The 12,537-nt window shown below is 50.3% G+C and overlaps 1 long non-coding RNA gene across 2 annotated transcripts; it reads right to left on the bottom strand.

Annotated features, from left to right (window-relative positions):
- Positions 1-1,612: 1,612 nt before the first annotated feature.
- Positions 1,613-9,507, bottom strand: LOC115903535. 2 transcript variants are annotated; one of them, XR_004060697.1, is made up of 5 exons: positions 9,379-9,507; positions 8,797-8,911; positions 8,341-8,422; positions 7,605-7,938; positions 1,613-2,040 (listed from the first exon to the last, which is right to left on the bottom strand). It is a non-coding gene; the product is annotated as an uncharacterized LOC115903535 (long non-coding RNA). The 2 variants fall into 2 exon arrangements; XR_004060698.1 differs by lacking the exon at positions 7,605-7,938.
- Between the last annotated feature and the right edge of the window lie 3,030 nt (positions 9,508-12,537).

Genomic DNA, 12,537 nt, shown 5'->3' on the forward strand with positions numbered 1-12,537 from the left:
AATGCCATGAACTGAACTTGGATTGACAGAAGGGACCCCAGAACACTGGCTGTCATGTCACTGACCCTGTCCCCTGTGCTACACTGTCCTGCCCAAGAACCAGGTTTGCTCCAAGGCCAGCCCCACCAGGAGGGCAGGGGCCCACCCTGGGTGGGACCCTGTCCAGCCAGGACAGTGTCCTGCCTCTTGCTATTTGAATAATTACCAGCAACTGTAGCAGAGCTCTCTTTACACTCCAGTCCTTTCCTCATTTACAAGGTTTAAGCTGTCAGCTCTACAAGACACCAAGTTTTCATCACCTCACTCTCTGGATCCCTTGTTCAAAGGGACAGCAGGATTTTTCCTGGAGATAAGGGCCACAGGCAGCCAGAGAACAAGCAACTTCCCTAAGGCACATTCCCTCCCCGGGAAGCAGGACAGAGATCAGTCCGTGCTCACCATGACACATACTTCTCTCTGCATTTGCACTGCAATGTGCAAAGCTTTGCTCCACTCAAACCAGAGGCATTCAGCACACTTTGGAAAATGTTACTATTTATAGAAGGTCCTGTGCTCTTTCGCCGTACTAAGGTTTCATCCTTTCTCCATTGTTCATAGATATTTTGCATAAAAAGCAAACCTCACTGCTCTACATTTAATGGATAGATTCTGAAGGGAAAAGCTGAAAAGAAAAACAACATCCCTGGGAGTTAAATCAAAGGAAGGGTTAGTTTTTCCAGCTGGGCTCTGGACAGTGGAAGACAGTCTGTCATTCCAAGGCCAGAAAATGTCTTTTACATACACCAGTCTCAGCAAACCTACCCTGAGTTATAAGGTTTATTTTATAATAGTTTAAGTCTTATATTGTACTTGACTTCTGCTGCTAACAGCCAAGGCCTATGCAACAGCTATTGGTTAGAAAGCAGCACCTAGGTCATTCCATTTTGCCAAAACACAACGTGCAGCCATAAATCCAAAGCAGTCCTTCCCAGGTTATTATTATTATTATCATTAGAACAAACACTAAAGTTTGCACAGCGTCACTGTAAGCCAGGAGTGTTCTCTAGGGGCAGCTCTTCTGGGAGAGCAAGCAAGGGGCTGTAGAACATCTCCCAAGCACAAACTTGGACTGTATCGTTCACACCTCAGCTCATTTGGAAATGAAATCTGGAAATGCATCCCATGGGTCAGCCTCAGGCACCAAGCTCCTGGCTTCAGCTACTGAAAAACTTACATATTTACAGGGGTCAAAGATCAGAGAAAAAGCAGCCAGGAAAGAGCAATGTACAGGTAAGGTTCCTAAGCCATTGAAATCCCCATGAAAAGGTCAATTTAGCCAAGATATTAGTCAGCTCAGTCTTTCTACCAGAACCTACTGTCACTATCGGACACGCAAGAATGCAAGCACACCACGGTTCTCCAGGTGAAGGAAGAAAGAGGAAGTTTATTCTTTTACTCCAAAATTTATAGTTTTCCAAAAGTGACAGCGGATTGGAGGGTGACAGTGACACCTCTCCAATGACACTGGTTACACCATCAGTCCATCAACTTTCTCCTCCTCCATAAAAGAAGACAAAACAATCAGTTGTTTACAGAAAGTGTCTGAGAAAGTTCACCACAAGAATGTCCATATCAGAAGGCCTAGAAAATCTTAAAAAACCAGGGTGACATCTCACCCTTTTTCCATTTAAAAAAGAAAAAAGGAAAAGAAAATGAACAATGTGAAAAGGAAAACATGAACAACATTCAGCGTCCACTTGCAGAGGAATCATCGGAGTGATCACTCTCAGCATCTGTGTCCGAGTCATCACTCAATGATTCACCCGCTTGATGCCTTTGAGGTTGGTCATGGTCTCCATCTTGCTCGTCGGCTGGATTCTGCCTCTGTGGTCGCAGGTCAGGGCGAACACATCTCGAAGGTACCCAGCGTACCCCAGTATCTGTGGATACACAGGCATACCTGCACCCCGAGGCGATAAGGTCATAGGGACCTTCCCACTATTTGGTGACTAAATTCCACACCCGAACCTTTGCTCGAGGCTGATGTGCCTCATCCGCAGCCTGCAACGAGAGATGGTGATTCAAAATAACAGGATTATTTGAGTTCTGCGGCACAGTGAGATGACTGATTGTGCACAAAGCTTTTGCCAACCGACTGTGCAGGGTTTCACCCTGCATTCCCCATTTTTGTTTTTGAAGAACTCGCTTCAGAGTACCATGAGCACGTTCTACAATAGCTTGACCAGTCGGAGAACGAGGGATACCAAACTTGTGCGAGACACCCCACAACTGCAGGAACCGCCGCACCTTTTGCGATGCGTAAACAGGACCACTGGCAGTTTTCACAGCAGAAGGTATGCCCAGAACGGCAAAGGCCTGCCTCCAGTGGGCAAGGACATCACGGGCCTTCTCCCCAGTGTGAGCTGAGGCCCACATCGCAGAGGAGAATGTGTCCACCGTGACATGCACATACTTGAGCCGGCCAAACTCGGCAATCTGGGTGACATCAGTCTGCCAAAAGCTCCAAGGCCCTAAGGCCTCTGGAGTTTACCCCTGCTGGCAAAGTTGGAGCAAGTGCATGGCAGTCATCACATGACTCAACAATGTCACGAGCCTCAGTTGGCGTTAGCTGAAACTGCTTCTGCAGGGTATGTGTGTTTTGGTGGAAAAACCCATGTGATGCCTTGGCCTGCGCGACTGTGTCAGGGCTGAGGTGCTACCCATGCCGAGTTAGCCAACTTGTCAGCCCTCGCGTTACCTTCCACTATAAAGCCTGGCAAATTGGCGTGACTCCTCACATGCAGAACATAGAATGGATGAACCCAAGCCTGAATGGCACACCACAAGGTCTTCAGTAAATGAAACAAGGCAGGATTACTGACCTCCTTCAAAACTGAGTGACCCAACCACTGTGCAAGATCAGCCACATAGGCGGAATCCGTGACCAAGTTGAAAGGTTCCTGGGAAAATTTCTCAAATGCCATGACAGCAGCCCTCAATTCAATCAATTGGGCTGACCCATCCTCATGACTTTCCAGAACCTGCCACTCAGATCCGTCCCTCCAAGTAACAATGGCCTTTCCTGTTTTCCCTGAACTGTCAGTGAAGATGGTGGGTCCTTGCACGGGTTCCTGGCTACTTCTGGGCCGCAAAGAGATTTTTGTGGATTTTGCCATCTGCAGTAGCCTATGGCTGGGCAGATGGTAAATGATCTGCCCTGCAAAATTTTCCAGAGCGCTCTGCAGGGACATACTGTTTGCAAAGCTCCAGTCAAAATCCTCCCATTGCACCAGGAGCATGATCTTTGCAGGATCCGCACCCATTGATTGCAAACACCGTTGTCGGCATTTGATTATCAAGCGAGCAATCAGCTCAAACAATGCAGTTGCCGTCTTCTGCGGCTGATGGGGGAGGAAAACCCATTCCAAAATGTGCAAGGAATCAGGCCATTTGCCAATGATGCCTGTGGGATGCGAATCTGGAGTGATGATGAACACAGTGACATCAACGGAGGGATCAATGTGATAAACTTGGCAAGCCGAAACAGCTTGCTGAAGCACCTCCAACGCCTTACGCGCCTCAGGGGTCAGTGTGCGAGGTGACTTTAAATCAGAGTCTCCTTTCAACAAATCATACAGAGGAGACAGCTGTGCGTCGGTTAGTCCCAAGTACGGACGTAACCAAGTGATGACACCTACTAATTTTTGAGCATCATTCAGTGTCTTCACAGAATGCACAGACTGCACTTCCTGGTGACAGATCGTCCGTTCCAGAATTTTGACCACCCAGTACTTCCAAGGTGGTTGTTGTTGAACCTTTTCTGGAGCCACCTGCAGTCCCTGAGCATGCAAACCATCAAGTGTCGTCCATTGATATCTCTGTGCGGGCTCAGCCTCGTTAATCACTGGCACTGAAAAGGCAAACTTCGGTCTGTCATCAGGATGCAAAGGAATCATAAAGAAACAATCCTTCAGATCCACAATGAGGACCGGCCAGTCTGCGGGAAGCATGGTAGGCGATGGCATGCCTGCCTGCAATGTTCCCATGCTTTCCATCACAGCATTGACCTTTCAGAGGTCTTGCAACAACCTCCATTTCCCAGATTTCTTTTTGATGCAGAAGACAGGAGTGTTCCAGGGACTGGTAGAAGGCTCCAGATGACCCTGGTCCAACTGTTCCTGCACCAGATTCCGAAGGGCATTCAATTTATCTTGAGGGAGGGGCCACTGCTTTTCCCAGACAGGTTTGTCCACTAGCCACCGTATAGGAGGCGTGGGACAGCCTGCGCCCTTCACTGCAGTGGCCCCCATCAAAAATCCGTCCCGATGTGCACCCCCCAGACAGACAGAACATCCCTCCCCCAAAGGTTGGCAGGAGTAGAAGTAACGTGAGGCCTAACCCAGGCCATCTGTCCCTCCTAGAAAATCTTAAAAAACCAGGGTGACAACCTACGGCTGGGAAGGTTTTGGGGTTCAATCCAACAGTGAAAACATAGAAGGCTGGACATTGGCAGACATCTCTCCAGAGACCAGAACTTCCCTTACTTTGTCCCTTTTCAGCTGTAGCAGACTAGTGTGACACAGACCATTTTGACCTCAATTTGCTTTTCCCCTTTTTTAGTGATTGGTCTGAGCAATAACCCACATTACTAAAATTTAGCCGAGACAAGCAAAAGCTACATCAAGTTCCTCTAGCAAGAATGAGAATTCTCCTCAGCAACCAAAACGCAAACTGATTCAACAGCATTGTTCTGCTTACAGTAGAGGGATGGATTAGAAACTACCAAGTGTTTGGACACACTGTGAGATGGGTGTTATAGAGACTTCATGCACAGGGAAGAAAGAATCATCCACAGTCCTCTGAGCACATTAGCTCATCTGAGAGCTCAAATAAAAATTATAGAAACACATGAAAGTGCTGAAACCTCCCAACAAATGATTATATACTGACCAAGAAGGCCACCAGCCCCTCCTCCAGGTGTGCAGATCCCCAACACCAGCACAGACCTCCACTTCACAGCACTGTGTCTATTCAGGTGTCTCTGCTAGGCCTGCACTGTAACTTCTCTGCTGACTTCAGGAAGAAATTACTATTTCCAAAAGATACCTTTTCCTTTTTTTTTCCTGCTTTGTCTTTCTACTTAACTGCATAGAGTATTGTAAACACTTTATTAGTGCTGCTCTGCTTTGGTGAGCTACATATAACAGTGTATACTAGAAGAGATTATTACAAGTCTGAAAGTGTTCATTATCACATTTGTGATGACATTATCTAAATTGTGGGGAATGGAACAAATACATTCCTAGGTGACAACACAGTGACTGTGAGGTCAGGCTTCTGGTTTACTTCAGAGCTGCAGGGTATCTGTTTCTTTTTTCAGTTTAGGAGTGCCAGTGCTTCATCTCCCACCTGGTTCCCTTTCCACATGTGACTACCCCACAGCAGCTGCCAATTACTCACCCTCTAGCTACAGATGCTACCTATTCTTTCACAAAATACCTCACAAATACAAGCTTCCAGGAACTGCCTGAAAGGACGATGAGGAAGTGTCCACAGACACCTGTGCATTCCAGCCAGGTTCCCTGTGTCCTGCTCTCCACCATGGCAGCTCAGCTCCTTACAGCAAACGTTTCTGAACCAAGCGCTTTGTGTGCACTGTCCCAGCAGCATGGGTGTGACCCCATCCCTCCCTGTGCCACCAGCTGTCCCATTCCAGGCTCCCAGTGGGGTACAGCAGCCTCCAGACACCTGTGTCCCGCGGCTGGCAGGGGCAGAGGGAGAGGGCAAGGAGCTGACCCCACTGGAGCAGTTCTCTTTGGAGGCTGCTGGCTGGAGCCCAGCTCTGGCCCTGCCCCGCTCCCAGTGCTCCCGTGTGAACCTGGAGCACATTTCTGGCTGCCAGCACAGGTGTGAACTGCACCTGGCAAGGCATTCCCTTTGTTCTGTGCCTTACCAACGGGAGCTCGCAGGTGCTGTGAGGTGACAGGACTGTCCCCGAGGGAAAGAAAGGCCCTCTGCTCCAGGGGTGCCCGTGGCTGCTGTGCTTCAGTGAAATCCTACAGTGCACCATCCAGGCTCCCCTGGCCAGCTCCATCTGTAGTCCCTGTGTCATCTCCTGGACTCTCAACATTCATCTTTCTAATGCCTTTCAAGGTCTAAATTATCTGGGGTTTGCTTTAGGCCCTCTTATGCCTCAAATGTGGCCCCACCTTCCGTACACTCCAAAGTCCTTGAAAATTGAGCTCAATCCTGCTGAGCTACCCCAAAATCCACTGTAACCCCCCTGACTTCTCTTGGAAAGTCAAGATGTGCCTTATGGCCACCAAAATCTCCTTTATCAACCCAAACCTGCACACAGCTCCGCTCCAAGTCCAGCAGCACTTGGTGCTGCAAACAGATGCAATTAACCATTCTTGCAAATCAAATTTGAAGGGGGAATGAACAACACCCACCTCAAACACTGGGATTTCTCTCTTGTAATCATGGACAGGAAGGAAGAATAATTCAGGAACACTGTAAGAAACGTGTCCCTGCTCATGGCAGGGGGGTGGGACTCGTAACTTTTAAAGGTCCTCTCCAACCCTGCCTATTCCACGATTCCATTCTATGATTTTTAGACTTGGCTTCTATTTCCCAGGGTAATGAAATTGATCAAAATTCCTCTGGACAAGGAAGACATGTAGGTTTTCTTTTGCCCCACAGCACAAGTACCTGGCTGTTATTCACAGCTGTTATGTCACTGAAATTGTACAAATCATGCACTCCATGAAACATACTCAGCTCTCCTAACTCATACTTCACTAGGATAACTTACAGCAAAGAAGGAGAAAATAAAAGACGCTCTGCATTTCTCCTTGTTGTCCATGTGCTTTCCCACATAGAGTCACAGCCAGCAGCCTGGTCCTGGGGAACGTGCACCACAGGAAATCATGCCATTTTTAGGCATTTAAAACCATCCACAGGTCATGCACTGAATGGGAATGATTTGTCTGTGTTACCACAGCTAAGACTTAAGGAGCTGGATCTCAGGGAGCGAGGGAAGCAATAATTATACTAATTGGTCTTTTGTAAGTAACAGCTAATAAACACAAAGAAAAGCTATAGTGAACTTCAGACCTGCCTTAGCCTGTCCTACCATTTGAAACAAAATTGGGCTTGGTTTTACTGGTGGAAACCTTCTCCCCCCTCCCCTCCCTCCACACCCCCAATAACTAGAACAGCAGAGAAAGGACAAATCCTCATCTTACTAATCTCCCTAATTTCCACCAACAGATTCCACCTAATTAGTGGAAGTGCCTAAACACTTTTGATGGCTGCACCGGTACCCACAGAACCACAGCCAGAACTTGCTCTAACTGCCACGGAAGCCTACACATCCAAGCTTACGGGGTGCTCAGACACACCAGTGAGGCTGGGGTCTTCCTCTCTGGCCTGTCACAGCAAGCCCATCCCAAAGATCAGCACAGTGGCTGAGAGATCTGCTCTGGGACATAAAGAAGGAGTTCCTGACTATTGCATAATTTCCCAAGGCTTTTGTCAACAGCAGTGCTTATCACCTTGGATAAACAAGCAATATTTAATGCATACCAGAGCAGAGGTTAGGGCTAGACAGAGTAAACACACACCTGTGTAAAGAAGTCAGGACCTGTCTGCCTGTCGAGCTCCTCTGGCCATGCACTGGCTCTGGCTTCCAGGTGCAGCCCTGCTGCTGGTACAGAGGCACTGGCCAGGCTGAAAACCCCACAGCTCCACAGGGAACACCTGCTCCCTGTTGGCTCACTAGGCACACAACAGGGAAAACTTCAAATGTCCTCTGTGTGTCTTTGTGATGGCAGCCAACAGCAACTTCTGACCCATCAGCTGAAATTCCTTTGAAGTGCTTTAAGGAAACACTTTGGGGTCTCGTGTAAACCAGCAGACTGCAGGAAAACCAGAGTCTGGACCATCTCCATGACAGCTCTGAAAAGACACACAGACCAATAGCAGGGAACACCACAGACCACAGACATGCACCAGAGCAGCAGAAAAAAAAATGGGAAAAAAATAAATAAATGGGAAAAAACTATCCCAAAAACCTTCTGAATTACTAGGGGTTCTAGAAAAAGACCTTTTCAGGCCATAGCAGGTAAATTGGTACAGGCAGAACCATCTCCAGGACACACTGAGAGCCCCTCCTGGGCTGGAACGGCTCTGGAATGACCCCGGCTGGAGAAGGAGGAAATTGCATCTCCTTTCCAAGGAAATCACACAACTCTGGCCAGAGAGGGAACTGAGGGAGTCACGGGGCACAGCTGCCAGTGGCCGTTGTACCTTTTTTCTAACATTATGCTAAATATGTTGCATAAGCCAAGGAGTGCTTACCTCTTCCAGGCTAAGCCGTCCCAGCAGATTCCATCCTCTCTCAGCTCAGGCACAGATTTAACCTTTTGTGTCGCATTTCTCCCTGAAAATCCCAAGCAGAACAGCACCCAGGACATTTGCCAGGCAGCAGAAATTGTGACCCGTTTGAAGCTCATGCAAAACCTTGCTCACGTCTGCTGTGGAACCATGCTGGAGACAGCATTTCCTCTGCCCATTACCCAGCCTTAATATAATAAAAAATAACTCCAGAAAATTGAAGGGATGGAGGGGAATAACACTTCTATTTCAAGCAGAAGTTATACAAAATAACTCTAACAAGAACATATTTCTCACTGTCAAGAAATCTCTCATCAAATAATCTTTCTCACAATGCTCCACCTAAACTTTTCCTTTAAAATAACATGTTTTTCAGATTAAGTATGAAGCTATTACATTTATCATGTCACAGGTACTCACAGAAACTGTTCCAGCACAACTTGCTGCTTCTCTCCCCGCTGCACCTTGCAAGAAGTTATCATTCAGGTCTTGTAAGAAGTTATCGTTCAGGTCTTGTCCCATGCTTCCCAGTGACCTCGAGGAAAAAAAAGTACAACTCAGAACGGTTTTACACGGGTTTCCTGCTCACTGTGGGGTTAAGGGTTTTATGAGTATAAGGAGAGAATCCTCAGCCTATTGGAGCCCCCTGTCCCACCCTGTTCTTGTAAGCTTGTACAAACCTTAAGCCACTCTTCGAGACTCGGCATTTCCTCAAACCTACAATACAACACCTGTTTCTCCAAAAATAACTTTTACTACTGTGCCTTTTCTGCTACGTACCCCGAGTACTCTGAGGGCTTATTTCACATGCTCATGTATGCACAAACATCCAAATTTCAGTACACCAATCGAACTTGAACAGATATAATACGTTATTTTACAGACAACACACAGATTAACTCCTGGGCACCGCCCGACCTGCGCAGGGACACGCAGCCACCACCAGGCCAGGCCCAGAGACCTCGGGGGCCCACGGTCGCACCGCAGCCTCCTGGCGCTCACCCTGGGCCCTCTCCCGCGCACATCCAGCGGCAGTGGCGCTGCCGGCCGGGAGCACAGACGCGTTACGAGGCTCCATTCCCACCGGAGCCCGGCCGGGCCGCGGCCGCGCTGCCCCACCGGAAGGGCCGCGCGCGCCTTCCGCTACCGGCGCACAAGCTTGCCGCCCTGCCTCGCCATTGGCCGCGCCCGCGCGCCGCTCGCCGCGCTGATTGGACAGCGGCGCCAAGCCCCGACCCTCACAGGGGACAGCGGGCCGGCGGGGCAGGGGCGGGGCCGCAGGAGGGGCGGGCGGGGCCGCAGGAGGGGCGGGCGGGGCGGGGCCGGCGGGAAGGAGTTCTGCGCTTCTATCGGATTACTCTTAGCACTTAGAAAAGGAAAGCGACTCCGTGCCCTGAGCCCTGGTTCACCTGCCCAAACACCCGCAGTGCTTTTGTACCCCCTCACTCCCTGTTTTCACGTTCATATCAATAAAACAAACCCAAGTTCTGCCGGCAGCCCCAGCCACGCCCTCACAGCGCCGCCCCCGTCACGGCCTCGCCGCCTGATCCCCACAGGGCTCTTCACGCTCCCAGCTCACCTTCAGCGCGGCTGCGGTCTCCACATCCGTTCGGCTGCTCCATCATCTCACGGGGCCCGGAGACTGCAGGTCCCGGGCAGGGCAGCTCCGGGCCCAGGCGCTCCCGGTACCGCCGTCCCACACGGGCGGGCCCAGCCCGGAACCGCCGCCCACCGTTCGTGCCCTGCAGTACCGGCCGCTACCCACAAGGCAGCAGCACTGCGCGCCGGAACGCCACAGCGCATGCGCGTCATCGGGGGTGATCTTTTGCCCTTAGACACCACGTGATGTGTGCGTCAGTTCTCCACTGCGCATGCTCCGGTTTGCCCTTACACACAGCTCCTCCGCGGTCAGTGCGCATGCGCATCCTGCCGCTGCAGTACTGCATTGCAGGCGGCAGGTGTCCCCACTGCGCCGCGCGTGGCAGTACGCATGCGCCGCTCCGGGTACAGTGGCGCCGCGCTGCCGGCGGCAGCGAGGCGCGGTCCGGTCCCGGTCCCGGTTCGGTCCGAGCGGGGAAACAGCGGGGCTCGGGGGCGCAGCCAGGGCAGGGGGGCTCGGAAACGGCTGGGGATAAACTGAAATAGTGCTCGTCTGCGCTTGGGAAATAAATACCCCCGGAAGGGCTTCTCCAGGTGGGAGTGCTGGGAAACGGGACTTGGCGCAGTGTGTTTGTCCCGGCTGTAGCTGCAGGGGCACAGCAAGGCACGCAACTCTCAGCGCTCTCTGCTCCAAACACAACCCTGGGCTCCTCTGTAAGCTGTCTCTGCTGTGTGGTTTTCTCCAGGAAAAAATAAAGAATTGCTCATGGCAATTTGGAGAATAAATTTCCACAAAGGGAAGTAAGGAATAAAATCCTGCTCTAGGAGCCCTTGGGATCTGTAGGGCTGATTAGGGCAGGGGACATTCACTCCCTGCAGTGCACACAGCCCCACCTGCAGCACCCAGCACACGCTGCCAGCTGGGCTCTGCCAGCCCCTCTCTGAGCACCCTCCCTGTCCTGCTCCCTCTCAGTGCCTTTGGCAATCCAACTCTGAGCCTGACCAGCCCAAAGCTCTGTCCCCAGCCCAGGGACAAAGGGACACTCCCAGGGATGAGGCACATTCCCAGCAAACGCTCCCAACAGAGCACAGAGGCACCCCTGGAGCTCCTGCGTGGGGCTGGCAGGAGGGCACAGCCCCCAGGTGGGGTGGCAGTGGCAGTGACAGCAGCAAACTGCCACGGTCTGATGGCACAACAGAGACACCAAGGCCAGCAATGCCCGTGGGAGGGGCAGGTTTACCTTCAGCTCCCTGTGGTGCAGCATCACCTTCCACCACAGCCACATCCCGGGGAAAGCGTCAAGGGGGCTCATAAAACCTCAAGATGCAACAAAATGCAACATCTGTCACCCTGATCCATTTCCAATAACCTCTGCTGAGAGCAGCCACCTCCCCAAGGCCTTCAGACCTCACAGGATTTTGTAGGCAACAGATCCAACTCCTCATCCTTAATCTAAATTTCAAGCACATTCTGTTAGAAAAATAGCAGACAGTATTTCATACACAATGATGCAACAGAACTACAAGGAATAACAGAATATACAAGGAATAACAGAAATTTTTCCATTAATAACCAAAGTTTCTTTTTCCCCTTGTCTGTCTGGGTCTGTAGGACCAAATCTCTGCCACTGAGACACAGCTCTTAAGGGTTAAACCTCTCAAACCTTGCTGTTTCTCAGAGAGCTGTGCCAGCACTGAGCTACTCCCATGTGCCAGGATGGAAAAACTCAAGATAATAAAATGTGATTTCTCCTCCCCCTCTCTGACCCATCACCAAACCAGTTGTGTCAAACAACACCAACTCCTGAAATCCTTTGTGAGGAGCCCAGCCCCTCCTTGGGACACCCAACAGAGCAGGCATTGGAAAAGGAAGGAAAAACTCAAGCTTGTAGGAGGAAAAATTAGACCACTCTCCCCAGCTTCTAGAGGTAAAACCTCTTTAATCTTTTGTGTGCTAAACCCACTGCTTTGATTTTCTCTAGAAAAACAAAACAAGAGCCCCACAACCTAACCCAGGTCACAAGTACTGAAAGATGCTCCAAGTGCTTCCATCCCTGTGCATGAAGCAAACAGCCTGGCACCCCCACTCCCTGACACCAGGGCCAAAACAGAGGCCAAGGACAAGAAAGGACCAAGGAGCAGGCTGTGGGATCCACATGTGCTGCACAAGAGCAAGCCCCAAGCCAGCAGCTAGGAAAGCACAGTGAAAATAGGCACCAAGTTTCTTGGTGGCAACAAGAGCAAAACTGTGGAGAACGGCAGAAGAAAGAGGAAAAGGCTGCAGGAACAAATGAGCAGAGGAAAAGAACACGTAATCCAGCTCTCAAGTCAAAGCAAATGCAGCCCTTGAGCTTCCCCTGCATACACAACACCCCAAATCTGGTGCTTTCAGGGTGTGTTCCTGTGGCCCACCTGTGGTGGAGGGAGCTGGAACAAGGCACAGTCATTGGAGCATCTCTGCCTGAGGCACAGTTTGCCAAAAATTAAAAAAAAAAAAAAAAACAACAAGAAAACCCCCAACAATTCTTTTGAAACTGTTTCTCTTTGGTAACTATTTAGTTC

This window comes from Camarhynchus parvulus, chromosome 4 (genome assembly GCF_901933205.1).
Source record: "Camarhynchus parvulus chromosome 4, STF_HiC, whole genome shotgun sequence".
Lineage (NCBI taxonomy): Eukaryota > Metazoa > Chordata > Aves > Passeriformes > Thraupidae > Camarhynchus > Camarhynchus parvulus.